Raw genomic sequence first — 23,734 nt, forward strand, 5'->3', positions numbered from 1 at the left:
GTATAATGGCAAGCATATATAGCTTAGTTAGATTTTTTGGCATCCATGTAAAGGAGTATGTTATTGAGAAACAAAGTCTGTAAAAATAACTGCACAGATGGCAGCTGAAAGGAAATCATCAAAGTAAAGAGATGCAACATCAAGTTTCAGATAGTGCTGGAACACCACGTTTTAGATAATGCAAGGCTAAGTTTCCATAGATCATCAAACTGCAAAGAACCAAGGACAAGGAAAGAAAGGACAAAGAAAGAACTGTTATACATCAGACTCTGAAAAAAAAAACGATCAGACCTTTTGGTATAAAAATGAGTGTGTGCAAACAAGCTTTGGGTATTATGCCATAGAGAGCTGACAACATCTGTGTTACATGCTTGTAGATCTGAAAAGAAAAATGTGATAGTAAAGCATATTAACTGAAACAGTTATTTTTGTGTATTTATTGTACTCAGTGCAATACAGTAATAAGACTAGTTGATTACAATAAATAGTTAAACTGTGGTATGCATGCATGTAAATGCAAGTGACAGAAAGAAACAAGCAGGAAGATGTCATAATAATTTTTTCAGCCTGTAGAAATTAGAATACAGGGATAAGACCTTGAGGTGGTCAGCATAGGACATATTACTTAAAACATGTATTCTTTTATTGAGGAACCTCTGTGGACGTTCCAGTTGTTGGATATGCCTGGTTAGGTACATAACAAAGGGTGCATTGTACTCCATGATAGGTCTGATGAATGCCGAATGCAGTGGAACAATGACTTCCTTGGACTTAGATGCCATATCTTTGTTTATAAGTTGCACAACATAGAATGATTTCCTCCCCACTGTAGACACGTGATGATCAAAGGCTACATTACTACCTATGTGTGCCCCTAAGTTCGAGACTACTGGTTCAGCTCTAAGAGGTGTGTTGTCAATATGATAGTTACCAGGGATGGATGACTTCCCAAAGGATACTATTATGCATTTCTTGGCATTTAGGTTTAGTCCATGGCTTTCACACCAGTTGTTTGTCTGTGTCAGGCCCTCCTGGAGAACATTTATGTCAGTATGAGATTCAATGACACCTCCTAATTTGCAATCATCTGAAAATTTAGTCATCCAGAGACCACTGACATTGGCCTTGATTTCTGAGAAGTAAATACCAAAAAAGGAGCGGTCCAAGGACTGATCCCTGAGGGAATCCACTTGTGACTGGCCTCTTTCTAGAGGTGGGCTCCCAAATTCTAACTTCCTGGGTACTATCTGAGGGCCAGTTGGCTATCTACCAGGTAACATGCAGGTTTTTATCTAACCTCTTGAGTTTGTCAACAATGCCCGAGTGGAGTATTGTGTCAAATGCTTTGGACAGGTCAAGGTAGGTGGTATGAACAATTGTGCCCTCATCCATTGCTTTGGTTACCTTCTCAAAGAATTCCACCAGGTTGAGTAGGCATGATCTGCCCTTGACAAAACCAAACTGGGTTGGGTGCAGTGTCTGGAGGTTTTCTATATCTCTATTGATCATCTCCATGAGAATTCTTTCCATGGCTTTACATACAAGACTAGTGAGACTTATGGGTCTGTAGTTTCCAAGGTATGTAGATGGCCCTCCTTTGTGCAGAGCGATGACTGTTGCCTTTCTCCATTCATGAGGCACAAAGCCTGTTTGGAGGCTACAGTTACAATCTTTCTCATTTCCTTCCCTCCTAGCTTCCAAACTTCCACAAGAATACCATCTATTCCTGGAGTATCTCCTATAGACAGGTTATGCATCACCATTTTATCTCATCTTCTCCAATCCTAATTGTTATCAGTTGATCCTTACATACCTTTAACCTTGGCATATTTCATTTTTCCATAACTTCATTTGTACTTTGCCTTAATTTCCACATTTCTCTGCTTTATACAGATTTTGAAAAAAACAGAAATATGTCTAATAGCGCTACAAGATCTCAGGTTATTTTTTCTTGTTATACATCCCCTAAGCTTGGCAACAACCTTTTCTACTTTCTGTTGCCTGAGCTGTAGTGCTAAAAAAGTTTGTACTCTAGAATTATTATCAAAACTAGTTGCTTAACAGCAATCTTTCTAAACTCATGCACATTATCGAGGTACTCCCTTATTTTCTCTTTAGCACTCTGCAGTTGCACCTCTTCTTGTTCTGTGAGTTTTCCCCTATTCTGTAATACTTTAACTATTGTTAGTCCCTCCAAATAATTATTACTTCTTAACCATAGCTCTTTTTCTTTTATATCTACCCTACTTTTAAACTCCACTTACATTTTATCCCACTCCCTAGCTATATTTTCTGAAGAATTTTTTTTATTCCATAATAACTTCAAAATAATTTCTACTACCCATACCTTAAAATCCTCTATTTTTAACAGATAGGTGGGGAAGCACCAGTGTCTTATTTTTATTTAATTACTTTGCATGTTTTAGTTATTATTTGTGGATGTTCTGAAATAGTTATTGGATGCATATCCAAACTTTCAATTAAATGCATATGCTCCTGTGAAATATAATTTCTGTCTAGCCTAGTCTAATTTCTCTACTTTGGGGAATAATATATAAGTTCTCTCTGAGCTCCTCCTACTGAATTCCTATCTTCCATAGCAAATATTTTCATATTTTTCTTCCAAAATATACCATATTTTGTTATAGTTTCCCTTCAAGAACCCCCAGGTACATCCTCATTGTTGCTAATCAAATGCCAGTCCCACCTATAAGTAATATTCCCTGGTAAAAGCTGATTATTTTTCTCAAAAAATTCCTAAGCTCTGTTGTAGCAATTTTAGGTGGAATATAAATGCATGCCAGCATAATCCTCCTCCCTTGCCAGTAGCCTCTTATTACTACAAATCTACCATTATTATCTTTCCCCCCTTTTTACCACTATTGAAGATCCTCTAGTAATTAATATAAGTACTCCTCCTTTTCTTTGTCTCAGATATTCCACTGAATAACCACCTGAAATCCTTTCTTTATCAAATTCACATGCTCAGTTCTTTCCAACTGTGTCTCCTGTAGCATAGCTATTTTCACTCTTCATTTTTTAATCTAGTGCTTTTTTGTATATACCTGTTTGACCATTCATATTTAAAGATAGCATGGAAAGTGTTGTCATTATGATATGAAGTTATTATTTCCACCTATTATGTACAACAGTGTTGTTTTTAAATGTCTCATTTCACCTGTTGCTTTACATCCATGCACTAATGTTTGGTATGCTGAATTTTTATGCTGTTGTTTCTTGTTATGTCCATTAGAACCTATGTCAAATCTTACAAAATGTGTTTTGTTTTAATGAAAACCCTCAAACAAAAACAAAACACACCCTCGGAACATGTCCATAACCTATTAACTTAATACAAACACATAACTATCTATATCTTCAAATAATGAAGTTTAATCCTCCTAATAGGAACAATTGTCACAGATTATCAGCTACAATCACATGTTTGAACTGATCAATAAGGAAGGTTATCCATGCTAATATGCGTGGCATAGCCTGTGTTTCTACTTAGCCTAAATACTATTTGTTTTTGTCTTATATTTATTCCCCTCCCAGATGTAGAAAACAACTTGAATGTTTTCAAAAAACATTATCTTTTAGCCACTGAAAATAGAATTCTATTTGTATTGCCGTTATCAGCTTGCCTCCATAGAAACATGAAAACCAGATTCAGCTACAAGCTTCTCATGTTAGACTGTGAACATGTATTTGCTAGAGGAAAACTTTTCATTACATTCAGTGTTTTTTAATTTACTTGCTTCCCCTTAAAACATGTTGTTAGTTGAAGTCAGGGGACATAATCCAGTCATTTCACTTGAAAAATTAAGAAAAAACATATTGGTTTTACTTATATTCTATTCATTTGTCCGGGCTTTCTTTTCTTTTTACATTGCAGTCCTACACTTCTTAAAACTGAGCAAGAAGCAAGAAAGAAGAAAGGGCACATGTTTACTTTAGTATTCCTATTACACACAAAAAGAACAGAAAAAAACTTAGCTTTATAACATGCAGTATATGTCATGTTTTATAAAAATACTGTTAACAACAAATACTGGTTTGCTTACAGTTGCCTCTTTCCTTTGTCTTCCCCTCTCCTTAATGTTCTTCCAAACATTAATGACATGAAGTAGGACATATTCTGTGGAGTCATCTATAAGTTTAACAAAGTCCAAAAAGTCTATTGCCTCCAGGTTTACTTATTCCGCCATATTTTACAAATGTGATGTAATGCTTTGTAATCCAACATTTATTCATTACTTTCTGAGATGCTGGTTTTCTTCTTGTTGATCTCTATCTCCCAGATTCAGTCTATGTTTCATTTTCAATGCAATCCTGGTTCTTCTAATCAACTCCTGTGCTTTTTTCTGCCTATCAAGCATTTTCCTTTAGTATATTAGAAAAGGTTTCACTGGCATAGTATTCTATTCTATAAGAGCTTTATTATCAGAAGAATAACAAGCACAATCATTTTCTGTTTTATAGCTCACTTTTTGTTGGACAAACTGTTGTATTTCCTCCTTAGCACATTCTGCATCAAAAAATGACTTTCCCCCGGATTTACTAACCTTCCGTGTAAGACTAGATTAGTCTTACATGGAATCGTCAGTGTAAGAGTATGATGGCAGTGTGCCATTCATATTAATGAGGGCACACTGCCTCAACTCTAAAGCTTACACAGAGCAAGGACGTGTGTAGGGGGCGTGTCGGACTGCCGAGCAGTCCAAAAATCCAAGCCCCTGCAATGAAGAAATGCCGCAACGTCCAGTTACATGAGTGAGTCCGCTCACATGTACAATGTAACATTACACTCCACCATATGTTAAACAAGTTACAAAATTAAAAATAAAAATAATTTTTTTTCTTCCGATATAGCTGCCAGTAGTTGCGCGGGTTTGCGTGGGTTTGCACATTGCTTAGCTAAGTTAGCAGCTTAGACACTAGAAGAGGATAATAAGAAAAATATATGCAAATTAATCAACATAGTAATAGCGTAGTGGTTAGAGCCTTCGCACAAAGAGGAGGCATTCCCGGTTCGAGTCCCACTACTGCACGTTCCATTTTCTGCAGGAAATCTGTATACAAAAATATTTCCTGACATTTTTTATGTATAAGTTTTGTAAAAAAGCATTGAAATGTTAAATGTAGTAGTGAACAAATTATATATATATATATATATATATATATATATATATATATATATTTGAAGGTGAAATTGTTATGCATTCTGTGGCATGAGTACTCTATTTTAAGCAATATAAAGCACTGCTAAGCACATTTTACCAGTATTGAGCATATTTAAATACAATTGCACGTAGCTGTGCACTGTGCTAACCAGCACAACCACAACATCTTTGCACATAGCTGCTCACCGCACTAACTAGCACAACTGCAATGTCTTGGCACGTAGCTGCACACTGCGCTAACTAGCACAACGTTGGACAACGTTGAGCAAAGTCAGGTAAAGTCGGGTAAACACGCTCACACCTGCTTTACTGTTTCTTAACCAGTCAGGTCTGCCCAGCAGGAAAATAAAAAGCAGTGACAGGGCTTGAACTCAAGATACTATACACTATAGTCACAGTACTTAACCACTAGGCCATGACAGCATTTCACAAACATGCACTTTCAACAGACACATATCTATCAAATGAATTTTAAACATTGCCAACATCAGCTAAGCAGGCATGCATACAGCTCAGTTTTCCAAAACTGGCCAATCACAAATAAGTGCAGGAAATAAGGCATATTTAAGCTCCACAGGTGGGAATACTTGCTATAACTGGTTGTAGCTTCCTTCTGCAGTCAGCATGGCTGGTGTTGGTGAAGGCACTCGATTTAGAGTGCAACACTGGGGAATCCAGGAGACCAAAATTATGGTTTGGCTCCTCATCCACAAACATGAGGAAAGACTCCTGCGGGGCCAGTACCAGGGTACCCAATATAAAACAGAGGCCTGGAACAGTCTTGCCCATGATCTCACCAGTGCCACTGGTGTTCCTTGGACTGGTGAGCAGGTCAGGCACCATTATTCTGACCTGAAGCGATTTAGTGGGGATGAACTGGACCAGTGGATCCAGGAATTCCGTACGATGCCTACTGCCCCAGTACTGAGTAAGTAGCCATTGTATTAAGTAGTTAAGAATTGCTATGCTTGTCTATACTATGGATAGGTATGTCTCAATATCACTGCATTTACTTCACAGCTGCAGCTGACCGGGCTATGAACCTGCAAGCCCATGAAGATAGGCTGCAAAGGCTGCGTCATGAGGCAGGTTAGTAATTATTCTACATGTACTGTTATATAAAATAAATGAGAGAGCCTTCAAAAAGTCTTTTAACCCAATAATTAAAGGTGTAATAATCCTTTAATAAATGTATGATTCATGGAGTGCGTCTGTGTCATTTTCTTTGATATGTTGTTGTACTGTTGCATTCTACAAATAGTGGTGTTGTATTAAGCAGTGTCAACCCTCACTTGGGTAGGCCCATATAACGTGGATCAAGGGAGTGCCAGTAGCTTGTATGCATATGTACAGCCCTCAACTGTTGGTTCATGGCCAGCATGTACAGGTTAATCTGGTATATGAGTAGCTTGGTATTGTGTTCCCCAGAAATGTCAGTGTGCTGCCAGAAATGTAGGGAGCTGTTAACATATAACTGATACTTTCACCTGAACATATCTAGATAATTATATGAAAATAGAACTGTCAGTGTACCATCTTAGCAGTAGTGTGAGTGAGCAACTCTCAAAATATGTTGCAGTAACATCTGCATCTTGGACAGTTTGTATGTAAGATACAGCTCATGTATATAATGATCTAGCAAAATCCAATTGCACAATATAAGGACATTGAGTAGTGTAATAATACATGTAAGGGACATACAACTGCAGTTAATAGGAATGTAGTGAAAACAAGAAGGATATATAAGTTGTTAACTGAGCTATCTTTTTCCACCCTACTGTATGTGCATAAAAATGCAATTCCACACCTCAATCAGTATATCTAATCTCAAAACATTTGTTGGGACATATGTCCTATTGGTTTATAAATATGTGCATTTATTTCTATGCATGTGCCCTGTTAATATACCACAGTATTGGTGGCCTGTTGCCATCAATTCAACCTGCATGCTGTTGTCCACTATTGTTCTATATATGCATGTGTCATGCTTGCTTTTCAACTGTTGAAAATCTGGTGTGATGGGTTAATGGGAATACTTCTGCATGTTGTTATAACTAATTGCAATGCTGTTGACTGATACTGACCCATATCTTTATTAAACTCTCCAAAACATAGTTTGTATGAGAAGGTCAGTCCCAACGGACCCACCTCTCCCACCTCAGCTGGTTATGGCACCTGGCACCAACAGATCCGGTGCCCAGCCTTGGACCCCATCCTCCGTTGGCCCTGTGCCACCTTCAGGTGGAGGTGTTGCAGGGGATGGGGCTCGGCCCCCCAGTGCAAGCGTGAGCGGAGAGACACTTATCACCCTTCATAGGGTCCGGGCTGTGGTGCATAGAGAGATTGAACGTTCTGTTTCGGAACCTCTACGCCAGCTTGAGGCCCAAGTGGTGCAACTCATGGGTCAGCCTCCTCCTCCTACACAGCCCACAGCACAGCCACCTTCTGGGCCGTGAATGTGCAGTGGTGACTGCCCATGGGTGGGGACCTCAGTCCCACTGTTTCCATCTGGGGGCTCATGGGCTTGTGATTTCTAAACATCCCTCCTCATCAAAGGTGTACAACCACCACATGTGTCAAATACCACCCCTGTATGCATCTTGTTTGTCTTGTCTGTTTACCTCCCCAACCTACCTCCCCAAATATACCTACTTCCCCTACCCCACATTCCACTCTCACCTGAAAAAAAGGGCAATCTGCTCCCAAAAAAAAAAATATTACTCCACATACATAGCTGTCTATTTTGCACACATGTCCACTGGACACATGAACTGTTATTTAACTGGCATTACAACATAATTTGTTGTCCTCAGCCCTTTCAGGGGTTGAAGGGTTCATATCTACGTCCAAATTTATTGCATATGCACAACTGTTGCTGTTGAAGAAATGGGCAGCTATGGATCTTCCCTACACCTGTCCTGCACATCCTGAGATATTTTCCATACTGTCTTTCCCTCTTTGTGCCCCTTTTTCACCACTTTCCTATCTCCCCATTTTTCTTTTCTTTGAAAGAAATTAGTGCGGAGGTTAGCGGGAGTAAGCACTATTAAGCAGTAGTTAGCAGGTTTGCACGGGTTTGAGCTTGTTTGCGCTTGGCTAAGCAATGCGCAGCAATGCGCAAACCCCCGCAAACCCACTTACAACTGCTTAAAAGTGCCTTAGTCACTCTGTATGTGAGGGCCCTTGTTCTGCTCAGGAACAAAATAAAACACCTCTGTAAGTCTCAAACCCCAGACGTTACACACACTACACAACATGTAGTACCACTAAGCCATGGTAGATATACCTCAAGTTGGTGCTTAAATAATTATATCATGCATAAGAATGAATGAATGTAAAGGAAAATTAGGAATACCATACCACACAACTTGTTCTGTGGATGTTGACCAACAGTTGTTGTGGGATTACATTACATGACTGTGATAAGAGAAGCAGACATTCTAGCAGGAAATAATGTTACACCATCACTTTACAACCCCACACAGTATCACAGCTAAACAAACACTGGCATATCTGTTTAGGGCAGAGGCCATACCTCTCAACTGTCCCTACTATTCAGGGCAGTCCCTGATTTTGACCCAAATTTTAGCTCTGTCCCTCCGAATCCCTCCTAAAACTACTGACTTTGGGCAGACAGGTGGTGAATTACACTTAATGAATAATGACAATAATTAAGAGTTAAACACTTCTTTTACTTCAGAAAAGGTGTGTTGATTCATATGCTCTGATTGTCTCAATGTTTCAACTTAATGGCACTAATATTTTAAAGGTGTCCCTGATTGTTCCTGACTTTTTCTTGACTTTTCCCTGATTCTGTTCAAATATGTACCTGATTGGTTGAGAGGTCTGGCAAAGGCAGAAACACAGAGGCATATTAGCCTTTCTGCTGTTACACACTGTGCAAATAGCTTTGGAAGGAGTTTTGGAAGCATACCCTTATGTAGGAATACAACACTGAAATACAAATGGATGTAGCCATGTACTGGTAGCAACATACTGTAAGAATGCCATTGCTCTATTGCTGAAAAGACATGTGTGGTGCACAGACAAAAAATAACAGGCTATTTCCTGGCTACCATGTGGATAGGTCCACAGTTGGGAGTTACGCAGACAGACTACATGCCTTGATAAACTAACATGTACACAGCAACCCTGTAAGTCCAGCAAGATAAAATCCACACAATACTACTTATGCTCTCTGTACTTCTGCAACCCTACCCAAATGTAGAATATACCTGTGTGTGCAGGGTCTACCAAGGATGTAGGTAAGCATACTCACAGTACTGAAATGTGTCCAGCTTTTCTGCGCAGCTCATGCTAATGCCAACACTAAAAAAGCACAAACTGTTTAGAACTGAGTAAATTAATATTCACAGTATAGCAGTTCACAAACAATTCTTGTGCCAAAGGAATACATCTCTATATCTAGCTTTGTATGGCAGTTAATTGTAACAGTTGAAAAGAAAGTACATCTTTTCATGTATCTTGGGGTAGCATTTTAAGGGGTGAGTACATTTCTACACTGACAAGTGGGTACTGGAAGCAGCAACATTAGGTCTGAGTACAAAATGTAAATCTCTGGCTACACCCCTGGCTTCTGATATAAGAACTATACCAACCTGCTGTCTTAAACAATGATGTCCACACCAAACAAGGATGATCTCCATCTTGGAAAGCTGAAAGGGCCACGCCTGCATGAGTCAGCAATTTATAGCACTGGGTTGCTATGACAGTGATTACTGCAATTACTACACAGCAGGCTGCATGCAATTAGCAAATGGTGGGCACTAATTGGTACAGAGGGCATCACATGCTCATGTGCAAATTCCTACAAATGCTGGCTGCAATCTCTGCCAACAAACTCAATCACTCTATTGCAGAAACTGACAGAGAGAGAGACAGAGAGAGAGAGAGAGAGAGAGAGAGAGAGAGAGAAGGAAAAAGAAATATTACCAGATTATACAAAGGAAAGGTATGTGACACATATGTATTTACTGGCATGTAGTAGATGTTATTGAAGAATAGTCTACATAATGTGAAACATTCATATGTGGCAGCAGTACTTATTTATGCACAGATGTTCTGCTTAACTACTGCTATGGACAATACTGTGTGTACCTGTCGGCAGTGGGACATACCTGTGAAATGTGTAGCTCAGCATTAAACGTCAAAGATCTGATCCATGTTATCTGTGTTCTGTACAGTAGTGTGGCCAATGGCTGTTGGGGGATTAGCTCTGACATTATATAAACATGGGTGTGACAGAACAACACATGCATGATAGTCATATTAAAGTGTAGCTTAGCATTGGCAACTGCTGTAGCTTTCTAGTATGCTTATCTAGCATCTGTTGCCATATCTAACTCCCTAATATTAGTCTGTCTTCATATGTGACACCTGTTTGTGTTGCAGCAAAGCCCAACAGTTCAGCTGTGAGGTCCAGGGACTTAGAACAGTGTGGACCATGTGTGTGTATGCCACACACATACAGAGAAATATATATGTGTCATATATATTCACATCTGTATATGTGCATAGAGCAGGGGACATATTGCAACTGTTTGCAAAGGGGGGAGATATATATGTTGGTGAAGGTTACTATGCACATATTTGTATGTAGGTTTTAGTGTGTGACAAACAAGACAGCATACAGTGCTGGTTTATGACATGTGGTGGTTAAACACTGTGGGTGGTTTGTTCAGTTTGCAATGTTGAAGCCAGTAAGACCTGCTAAAGCTACCTGGGCTGTGAACACCTTTAATGCATTTATCCCAAGACTGTGCAATTTTATTACATTACTGTATACCTTACATTCTTTGTATAATTGATACTCTCACTGAAAAAAGGTGAATGTGCCTATATATATATATATATATATATATATGTATATATATGTAGACAAATGGATGTGTATATGTATACACACACACACACACACACACACACACACATATATATATATATATATATATATATATATATATATATATATATATATTTATATATTTATATATACTCATACACACCTACATCTACTTGTTGCAATAGATTCTCTGCACTGTTGACTGACTGTGATGGTCAGTATGTTTGTGCATACGTCAAAGATATGTATCTGTGGGATAGCTTAGTGGGAAACTGTTTATGTTATGGTATTATGGGTCCTTGCTTTGATCCTAGCAAAAGCTGTGTATTCTGTTGCTAGGCAGAACAAGTGCTATTGCATACAGTGTGATTAAGTCCCTTGGTTTTAACTAGGGTGTCTCATTGGAGGCTAAAGCACTAGATCTATAATTATTGATTGGTACCGATGTTGAATGCAAATCCTGTGTGTACTGTAGTACTAATTGAAGCTCTGGGCCTGTACAGCAAAGTATGGTGTATGTCCACATTGCTTGCATTCACTGTTTTGTGTGGTCCCTGTATTCATCACAGATTACATTTCTCAAGATTAAGGTTGTGTAAGTACTGACACACAGTACTGTATAGTACACACTGAAAGCTTATCTGGGTTGTCATACCTTTGTGTCCTGTAATTATGTCTGATGTGTGTGTGGGTATGTCTGTAACATGTCCTTTGACATATGTGTGGTAATACATATAACTATGTATCTAGCAACATTCATAGTGTACTACAGCAGTATGTGACCTATATTCCCAATTGTGCACATATTTTGGCCATGGGTTTGGCATTAACAAGTTGTGTGGTATAATAGTAATACATTTACTGGACCTTACACTGATTGTGATGGATGATATATTTCTTTACACATCAGCTTGATGTATATCTGCTGTGGCTAGGTGGTGCATCATGTTGCATACAGTGTGCCAGGTACTCTTGTATAGTCTTATATAGTGATTTTATTTTGTTGCTGTGCAGAACATGGTTCATTAGTTAGAGAGAGAGCAAGGCACTTTCAAGCAGTTGTGGGGTGAGCAGTGATAAGTGGCAGTTACAGTGTTTCACTCTCGGTTAGCTTATAGATTGCTATATATGACAGTTCAGTGATATCTGTACTGTATAATGTTAAATGTGCCATATGACTTGCTCAGACATATTTTTGTATTTATATCTTCTAGGGATCATGGCCCACCACAGGAACCCGAGTTACACTAGTGCTGAAGATGATATCATCACTAGCAGTATGATTCAGCACTACTGTCTAATGTTTTCACGAACCAACCAGGACCAGCAGGAGTGTACTGCAATGTGGCAAGATCTTGTCCGCAGGGTCAATGAGATAGGCCTGCATAACCGCACATATGAGCAGGTACGCCACCACTGCAGTGATCTTCTCAGTCATGTCCATCAGCGTGCCTATGATGTGCATAGAGAACAGCTTGCAACTGGGGGTGGTGTTAATATCCACCCCCCCTCACCAGAGTGGAGGAGCTGCTCATGAGCCTGGTGGCACCTGCCCAACAACAACAGCAGCAGACATACACCATGATGGAGGTTGGAGCCACCCAGCAAGCACACATGGAGCATGCAGGTAACATGGCATATCTGTAGACTACTGTTATCTGTATTGGTAGATCATGCATATGTGAGATGTGGAGTGTGTCGTTCAAAGATGTGGAGCCTGTTGTTGTGCAATACTGATAATTTGGAACATAATCTGTAGCTCTGTGAATGTAAATTGTTCTTGTACTGTAAGATTGCAAACACACAGTAGCAATGCCACAGTTGTGGCCACTGACAAATTGTTTCATCTCTATGTAGGTACCTCTGGGGTGACATCAAGGCAGTGGACAGATGCTGGTGAGTGTGTTCTACATTTATTATTGTAAATAGAAAGTGCATGTCATAGTTAAGGTGTAGGCCATGTAGACATGCAACACACCTACCCATAATGCATGCTGTACATGTTTAGTGTAAGAGCACGCACATCTCACTAATATGATTAGCTGCCTCAAACACATGCAATACCCAGACCATCTCAAACAAATGTGGCTACACTATAGTGACCATTGGATAGGCACAGTTGATACTCAACATGCACATAGCATACACATCTATGTCATACACAGAGCATTTTAACATGCTACACATAAAGGATTCCCAAATCCTATGTAAAAACACACTCCAGTATCCAAAATCTCATCCACACATTACACATAATATACCTGAGGGGTATAGGCCTATCCTGGGGGCATTTAAACACTCTGCAACACACTACACATTCATGTCAGGGAATGCTCCTTATTGGCCTCCTTACAAACTCACTTAACATCTGGTTGTGAAATAGTGAATTTAGCCAAGGTAGTACAGTTCCGGCACAGCAAGATTTGTGCTGATTTGTGAAACATTTGTAGCCTTGAGTGACCACCTGATGCTTTATGATGATCGCCTATGGTACTATACCCCATCCAGTTACTGTAACCACAGTACTACACATAGCTGCCATTGCTACACACCATAATGATGCATGTGTGCACACATATGCACCTCTAAACAGTATGCATACCAATCACCATTTGCACAACTGACACATATATGTCTTGTGATGCTATTGAGTTGCTAGGTCATATGACACATATTGGGTATGCGTAGTGTTTAAATATGCAGTTGTGTTTTAGCATGCCATATCATGGATGAGACTGGCATGTCCACAATATGATCTACACTCATCATAAGTACCGTACATTGGGTATGTGGCTGAATGGTATTCCATCAATTATCCATGCACCACTGATGATGTTGTTTGAATACTCATCATGCATGTGCTAAAAACGTGTCCACAATTATTTGCTAAAGACATAGAGGCTGTAATCAGCATTGGATACCTATCTGACACACAGATACACATCCAGCAATGGTATGTACACCTGTGTGTTATGGTGCACAGTACATCACAGGGTTATGAATACCTGCACAGCAATGTTGTGTCCATGTATGCAGTGTGTTCCAAGGGGGAGGGCCATCACCTAATAACAAAACACATGCATCAAAGCCATGTATACTGTTAGTAACAAGGACTGACTACACTTGCACTGCATGCTGTTGAGCAACACATGTCTTGCATGCTAACATGTGTGATATGACTGTTTTGCTTGTGATACTGTACCCCACCATCACCTGCTATTGTGTATGTTATGTGATTGCTAATGTTGTGTTTGTCTGCTTTCGGGAGGAGTGTAGTTTTGTGTGTGTGCATGTGTGCATGTGTGCATGTGCACATTTGTGCATGTCCACATGTGTGCATGTGTGCATGTGGTCTGAAGTCGTGTTCAGGTCTTAAAGTGTGTTTCCTGTTTTCCTCTCACAGGTGTCGAGGTGGGGCTGATTCAATAAGCCTGCCAGGTACAGTCTGTAGCTGTCTCATAAATCCCTGTATATGGCAGCTACATGGTGGAACTGTGTACATGCAGACACACACACATAAACCAGAAACCTAGGGCAAACACATACCTGCACACATGACATCAACATTGGCCCATAACAGTACTCATGGCCCTCACACACACACTCACATACACGTCGATTATATGGCTCAGTGTAGGCCTCTGGCAAACCAACAACACACCCTGTGCATATGATGATACCTGTGCTACCTCCTGTCATCTGTAACATTGATGCAGGAACAGGCTTACATTGTGCTGATGCACAGGGTGACTTTAATAAAGTATAGCAATGGTTGGATGTGTAGCATGTTGTCAGCAGTAAAGTGTAATGATATCCTTGAAGGTGTAGCTGAGCAGGCATGATGCATTAAAGCTGTAATTAGCAATGTTGTATTATTTTCACCAGTGTTTATTTCAATTGTGTTTTGTTTGTCCATGTGCCACTTGGCTGATGTGTGTAGTTCTGTCAGCATGTGTTATACAGTGGACATTAAGTGTGGGGTGTGTGTAACACAGATTTGCCCATATGCCACTTGGCTGATGTGTGTAGTTCTGTCAGCATGTGTTATACAGTGGACAGTAAGTGTGGGGTGTGTGCAACACAGGTTTGCAGGTGTCCATTTGTGAACATGGTGGAGGTGCACTGTCTGCATGTGCATGCATATTGGACACATGAGCAGGGTGACATGCCCTGTATTGGCCAGTGTTAACACTCTATAGTTTCTATTGGTGGCCAGTATGCATTTTACTACACACATTTTGGGACTTGAGTACACATGTGTGTGTATGGCACGGGTTGACACTGTGCTGTGGGTGATGCTGTTGTTGCTATCTGTCATTGGTTTGCATTACTAAAGTTAACACTGTCCCAGCTGCATAATCCTTTAGTAATGCACACTGTTCACCTACAGGGTTGCATGGACATTGTTATCACAAACACAAGAAATTCTCACTTATACAGTAAAAGTGCATTAGTCTCATGGACCCCTACCATAAACTAAATATATAATAGAAGGTGTGAAGTTGTACCAAAAGAAAGTTACATACCAAGAAGGGATAACCTCTCTGGTCAGTATCATTGGGAAAATACAAGCCCTCATTAAACATACAAGGCAAGCTTCAAAATACAAAATGGCAAGGATTCCAAAGACAACACTAAAGCTTTCTTTAGTGTTGTTTATAATCTAGAAGGGAAATCTCAGATCGGGTCACAGTTAATGTAAATGGTCACAAATTACACTTTTCTGACTGACATTACCAATTTCTTGTCAGACAGCTTGAATGTAGATTTCACCACCCTGTCATTACACAAGGGCCACATTTCCAGACCTGAAAAATGTAAAACCTGATGATTCACAGACACTAGTTAAAACATCTCTTTACCAAAGTCCAAACCACAGTGGCAATGGTCCTGGACAGTGTCCCTGGCTATGTCATACACAAGCTGACATATGAAGTCACCACTCACCTAAACACTCTGTCCAGATGCAGCCTCTATACAGGTTACATAGTTGTGGAATGACGCATGGTAATGGCATTCACAGTCCACAAGGGTTGAGCTACAACGTCTTCTTCTTCTTCTCCTTTCGGATGCTCCCATTAGGGGTTGCCATAGTAGATCATCTGTTTCCATTTCTTCCTGCCCTCTGCATCTTGCGCTGTCACACCATCCACCTGCATGTCCTCTCTCACCACAGCCATAAACCTCGTCTTAGGCATTTCTCTTTCCTGTTACCTGGTGGCTTCATCCTTAGCATCTATTTCACAATACACTCTGCATCCCTCCTCAGCACATGTACAAACCAATGTAATCCTGCCTATCTGGCTTGGTCTACTAACCTTCAAACCTGGGCTGACCCTCTAATATACTTATTCCTAATCCTGTCCACCCTCGTCACGCCCAGTGCTAATGTTAACATAAATTGATTAAGGGTAGAACTACAGCAGATCCTGGAAACTCTCATCCTATAAGCCAGACAAATGTTATCTGGAAGGCTGTGGAGCACAGCATTATGCAACTCATTAACAGAGAAATTATGAACCTGCAAACACTGCACCATACCCACTTAGGTTTTCTAAAGGCCAGATCATGGCTTCTACACCTAGTAGTCCTCAAGTCAGTTAACAAGGCTATAGGTGAGGGAGGGGTGGTCCACACAGCCAAGCTATAGCTCACCAGCAATTCATACCCATCCCACATTCTGGTATTATACATAACCTCAACAAACTGACCATAAACAATTGTTAGATGATGGATTAACAACTGACGCACAGACGTAGGACACACAGTAACATTTGCAGCCTCCATGTACAATTCTATGCCAGTAACAAGTGGTATTCATCTGCATTAATTCCTGGGACCACTCCTGTTTGGCATATAGCTTTCTTAGGTACAAGAAAACACAGTAGGGATATGTCTGCCCACGTTTGATGAAAATGCATACCGTGGGCTATACTTTATTCTCCAGATGACACACACATCCTCCAAAAAGGTATCATAGAGACCTGGTGTCAAAATCATGCTGTAAAGCTATAAGCCAAAAAAAGCATAGTTATCCACTTTTAGAAAACAAAATATCCCCAGAGTACCACATAGGTAGTAGCCCCCAAAATGTGGAACAGGTACTAATGTATACATAGAGCCATGTGTTTAGTCATCTCTCCTTTGATAATCACATTACCAAAGGGTTTTGGAAATCCCTCTGTGGAGCACATAAGTAATAAAGGGTTTGCATGCAGATCCACAGAGGTTGTTGCACACCTATAATGATTAGTCATCTTTCCCAGACTTTGCTTGCTTTGCAACAGGATTCAAATATACCTCAAGCATAAACCCTCACTCACACTCTTCAATAGAAACCGTGATGAGTGGATGTAAAACAGAAGACATAGCCCAGGGATCACTGCAGTGGCTAAGCTTGTCAACAGAAGTGTCCTAAGGTCTGGAAAGCACTAGCGCATTCTGGCAAAGATAACAGATGCTTTCATGGTGAAAGCAGAGTACCCACCTATGAAATAATTGAGGTCACATGTACATATATGGCTTTGTCTCACAGCTACCTTACATGTGTTATGCATATACAGCTGTCATTGTGATATGTCACACACCTGAAACACACACACACTTAGAATGTGCGGGATTTAAACTCCTACCTCACTATTTTATGATAATATAGCATTATGCATTTACACGACGTGCTATACACATCACTGGGATTTTACCTTCCCACAGGTGTATTTGTAGGATGGTGACATCATCAGACTTGACAAAGATGAGTATATCACTTTTAAGGGGTGTGAGTAGTCTCCAAAAAGATTTTTCCCTCTGCAGGGAGACACACACACAATTGGCAAGTGCAGGATTCAAACCCCTACTTGACTACATTATGATATGACAGCAGTAGGTATTTACATGACACACTATACACATTACTGGGATTTCATCTTCCCACAGGTGTATTTGTAGGATGGTGACATCATCAGACATGACAAAGATGAGTATATCACTTTTAAGGGGTGTGAGTAGTCTCCAAATAGGTTGCTCTCTCCCCAGGGAGAGACAGACACACACATACACAGTTGGCAATTGCAGGGTTTTAATCCAAACTAAATACTTCTTTACACTTCAGCAAGCAATATGGAGTTACAAGGTGCAATACAGACATTACTCGCTGACAGTTTGCCCAAAGGTTTTCTTTCACAATTGCTAACTTCAGCAGGCTTATCATACTAGATGTATTGTGAGTGTATTGTATGCATAGGCCATGACCATATCATATATGAGTTGATGCACCACATGCTGGCACACACAGGGTCAAACTGGTGGCTAAGCTCTGTCAACCCAGTAGTGGACTCTACAGTCAAGAGGAGTAGGGTCATACAAGCACAACACCAACAGTCTCACATAGACCCACAATATAAGCACCAGCAAAACACACACATAAATACACATTACCATACTTGGAGAATACAAATATTAATCTCAAAAAGAGTGAGTGTCCTCCTAAGCAGACAAGCAAGCAACATGCACCTCCAAGCACATGCCAAAAAACACATAATACACCAAAGCAGTGTGCCTCATAACAGGCCCTAAGGCAAAACAACATACCCAACACACTAGTAATAGGTGACTCCATAGTCAGGCACACAGATGTTCCACTCACTAGGCTGGACAAGGGGAAGGTTACTGTCAGTTGTCTGTCTGGTGCTATGATCCGCCACATAACACAAGCACTTAGATCACTCCAGAACAGGAACAGATATGACGCGGTCTTTGTACAAGTCAGTGTGAATGATCTGAGACATACCTCCCAGGACAGCATGACAAGAGATCTATAGTAGCTGTATGATCATGTAGCCCAAGCTGGTATGACCCTGACCTTGAGTAGCATCTTACCTTCACCTACATCATACTGCAATATTACAGAAAGATGATAAACTTCAACAATTGGCTAAGCTTCTGGTGTCATTCAAAGGATATCCAGTCTCTGTCTGACTGGGATGACATGATAGACATACCTCATTGCTTCGCTAGATATGGTTTGCACCTGTCACCCCTATGCTTCTGAATACTGGCCAAGACTCTTGCTGTCCCCATATTACCTTTTTTAGGCAAGGCTCAAAGGTTCATAGGTTCATAGGTAGGTACTAGGCTATCGGCCCTGGGAACTATACAAGCCCAGCCTAAAAAGGTACCCTGGCTTTTGCCACCCAAGAAAATTATTTTCCTGTGCCACTGTTGAGCAGAGCCACAGAGGTGATCCCCGGGGTGAATTTCCTATTTCCCATCCAATCATCAAGAGTTTTCTTGAAGAGTGCTAATGAGGAGCTTTGTTTGATATATATAGGTAGTTTATTCCAGAGTATGGAAAGTCTCTGGGACAGGAATCTATCCCTCTGGCATGTTCTGTTGATTGTGGTGACAAGGTTTAGGTCCCTAGAGCATGTAGCTCGGAGGGATTGGGATTTCTTTAAGTGGAGCATGTCCAACAGCTCTGGGTTTGACATAGCTTTATATGTTAGGCAGAGATCACCTCTGAGTAGGCGATATGCGACGGAGTAAAAAGCTGGATTTTTTTGAGACGGTCTGTGTAGGGCATCTGTTTGAGACCAGTAATCCTCTTTGTGAGGTATTTCTGCAGCCTTTCCAGTTGTTGTAGATGTCTTGTGAGGTACATACCAAAAGGGGCGTTGTACTCTATAATGGGTCTAATGAGTGATGAGTAGGAGTGATGAGTAGGGGGGAACAATGACCTTTTTTTTCTGGATGAGAAACCTTTTGCGATGAGGTGTGCCACATAGAAGGATTTCCTGACTACTGTGGCAATGTGATTATCAAAGGAGAGACTACTGTCCACCTGTGTCCCAAGGTCTCTTATCACACTTTCTGTGTTAAGTATACTACCGCCTATGTTGTAGTTCATGGGTACAGAGTTTTTACCAAAGTGGATGACAATGCACTTTTTGGTATTGAGCTTGAGGCCATGGCTTTGACACCAGGCATCTGTCTCAGTAAGGCCCTTTTGTATGATGTCCACATCATTAGAAGTTTTGATTATGGCTCCTAGTTTGCAGTCATCTGTGAACTTCGTTAGCCAAAGACCTTCTGTGTTAGCCTGTACTTCAGAGAAGTAGATACCAAACAGGAGAGGACCCAGGAATGAACCCTGTGGTACTCCATTTGTCACTGGTCTGAAGTCGGATTTGGAGTCTGCTACTTTCACAGTGTAGGTTATGTCAGTGAGCCAGTTGGCAACGCATCTTGTGACATAGGGATTTATACCTAGTTTAGTGGGTTTATCTATAATTCCAGAGTGGGGGATGGTGTAGAAGGCCTTGGCAAGATCTAGATAGGCTGTGTGAACCACCATACCCTTGTCTACAGCTTTGGTGACTGCTTCAAAGAAGTCTATCAGGTTTAGGAGACATGATCTGCCTTTTACAAACCCAAACTTGGTGGGGTCCTGAGTTTGGAGATTACTAATGTCTTTGTTTATAAGTTTCATGATGATACGTTCCATGGCCTTGCAGACCAGGATCATCAGGCTATTGGGGTGGTAGTTCCTGGGGTCCGTGTTGGCTCCCCCCTTGTGGAGTGTGATAACCGTCACTGTGTGCCATTCAGCAGGCAAAAAGCCTGAGGTGAGGCTATGATTGGCCATGGTACCTAGGTGAGGTGCCAGTTCGTTCTGCAGTTCATGTAGAACGCAGCCTGGGATGTTGTCTGGTCCCATGGATGCTGTGTTTCTGGCTTTGAAGAGTGTGTTTTTTACCTGTGCAACCGTGATTACAGGAACTTTGCATTCTTCCGGTATAGAGATGGGCTCTTTAATGGGTGAGAGTTAGCACTGAACCTGTCTGCCAGGATGTTGGCAATATCAGTTGGGTCTGTATATTTAGTGCCATTGTGTGTCACTCAGGGCAGATCTGAGTGTTGCCATTGAGATTATTGACATAGCTATAGAATGCTTTGTGGTTGTCTTTATAATCAGTGGCAATTTTGTTTTTGTAACTAGCTTTGGAGGATTTTATCAGGGATCAAAGCTTCTTACTGAGGCTGACCAGCAGCAGTTTCTTCCTTCTGTTGTACACTTTGTTTATGGCAGGGAACCACCAGATTGGCTTCCTTTTTTTGGAGGATAGCATCTTGGTTCTGTTTGGGATAGCACAATCCTTGCACTCATGTAAATACTTATAAAGTGCAACTGTTTAGGATTCAGTAGTCGTAACTGTATTGTCCATCTGCATAGGTGTCATGAAGTTCACCACTTCTGTCTTAAGAAGCATGAAGTTGGCTTTGGCGAAATTTTTTACCATGGCTTCCTTAATGGGGGGTGGGGCAGCATGTGGATATCTAGGATAATTAGCTTATGGTCAGATTGGACCAATGAGGCATTGACTTCAAGTGTGGAACACCGGTCACTCAGGACAAACCAAACCCCGTAACCAACACAAATAACCACAAAGTGAGCTAAATGCTACTCATTGCCAGAAGTCTCAGCCTCCAAATGCACACACTCCAGGCACTTCTCAGTATGGAGAATATTGATATCTGTGCAGTAACAGAAACCTAGTTCAAGGCTCCAGAGAGCACACCAGCACTACCAGGATACTACTTATTCCATACCTTCCAGCATCAGAACCTGGATCATAGCACATAGGGTGGGATGTATTCATATTCATCAAGAATACCTACACCTCTCTCTACATCCTCTCTACAGGATATGTACTATAGAATGTTGCACAGCATCGTTCTTCCCACTCCACAGGGATGGGGCCACAACAGACCCTTGGCATTCCTGCTCTATGAGCCTGATAAGTCTGATATGCAAGGCAATGGAGCCAATCATAATGGAAGTCAACAGTAAAGACATTGGGAACCTTCACACAGTTGAGCACACCCAGTTTGGCTTTGTCAAATGCAGATCATGCCTCCTGAACTGGGTGGATTTCTTTGAGACAGTTACCCAGGGTACAGATGATTGAAAGGAGCTCCACGCAGCCTACCTATACCTTGCTAAGGCCTTTGACACCATTCCCCAGTCAGGTATCATAGATGAACTCACCAACCTGGGCATAAATTCATACATCACAAGATGGATTGCAACCTGGCTCACAGATAGATCCCACAAATTAAGAGTTGCTGGCTACACGTCAAACTCTAAACCAGTAACAACTGGTGTCCCCAAGGGTTCAGTCCTGGGGCCCCTCCTGTTTGGTATATACTTCTCAGAAGTACATGCCAACACAGCAGGGTTGTGGCTGATTAAGTTTGCTGGGAAATGTAAAGTGTTTGCCATAATACATTCCACGGATTACACAAGTATTCTGCAGGAGGGACTCTATGAGACAGATGTGTGGTGTCAGAATCATGGCCTCAAGCTCAATGTGAAAGAATGCATAGTGATCCCCTTTGGGGAAAACAAAGTACCCACAAACTACCACATAGGTGTTACTCCATAAAAACTGACAAGGTGATAAGGGATCTGGGGACACAAGTAGATAGTCATCTTTCCTTTGACAACCATGTTGCCAAAGTGATTAGGAAATCCTATGTGGCCCACCTTATCAACAAAGGGTTTGCATCAGGATCAAAAGAGGTAGTGGTGGTCCTCTACTCTTAAATCATCAGACCCATCATTAAATACAATACACCATTTTGGATGTACTTGACTAGGCATATCCAGCAGCCGGAGAGACTACAGAGGTACCTCACCAAGAGGGTTACTAGCCTCAAACAGTTGTGTTATGCAGGACAACTGGAAAAACTAAATCTGTTCTCTATTGCATACTGCCTACTCAGAGGCAAACTCTGCCTAACATACAGAGCCATGTCCAACACATAACTGTTGAACATGCTCCATCTAAGGAAAACAAACTTGAGTCGCACTACACACTCCAGGAATATGAACCTCATCACAACAATGATTACAACATGCTGGTGGGATAGAGTACCATCCCAGAGACTTGCCTTACTGTGGAACAGAGTCCCCATGTACATCAGACAGAGCCTCTCACTGCCATTCTTCAATAGAAATCTTGATGAGTGGGTAGGAAACAGACAATTCACACCAGGCATCACATCAGCAGCCCCACTAGAAAGGGGCTTAGGGTACTAACTATTAGAACTAGGACTTAGGAGACTAACCAATGGGGTGGTGAAAGCTGCACAACTTGCCTAGGCTAATATATGCCTTCATGAAGATAGTCTACTGCATACCTATGAACCTATGTGACAGTTACATGTCTACAGATAGTAGAAGTGTGCTTCATTGTACAGTCATGTTGTACAGCAGGCACATGCACCACATACACTGTAATGCTTACAGATACTGTTGGCTATTATGTACAGTGGGTGAGATGTGCAGCTCATGTCTTTTGTGCGATTGGGATGTGTGCTGGGTGGGACAGTCCTGGATGGCTCCCTGTCATGCTCACCCTCTTACACACATCTCTGCCCATCCATCTTTGGCTTATTATACTGTGTTTTCCCTACATATATAGGTACATAGGTATGTAATAGGCTATCTGCCTGAAGTCATATATTAGTATGGCCAGAGTGTGCAGCTATCACCACACCTGGGGATAGTTGCCTATGCCTCTGTGTAGTAGAGCTGATGAAGTGATTCATGGTGTGGCAGTTCAGTTTCACATACACGCATCAAGGCTCCTCTGGAAGAGTGTCAGTGAGGGACTCAGCTTAATGTAGG

The sequence above is a fragment of the Protopterus annectens genome, chromosome 3.part1 (genome assembly GCF_019279795.1).
Source record: "Protopterus annectens isolate FY-2018-M chromosome 3.part1, PAN1.0, whole genome shotgun sequence".
Taxonomy (NCBI): Eukaryota; Metazoa; Chordata; order Ceratodontiformes; family Protopteridae; genus Protopterus; species Protopterus annectens.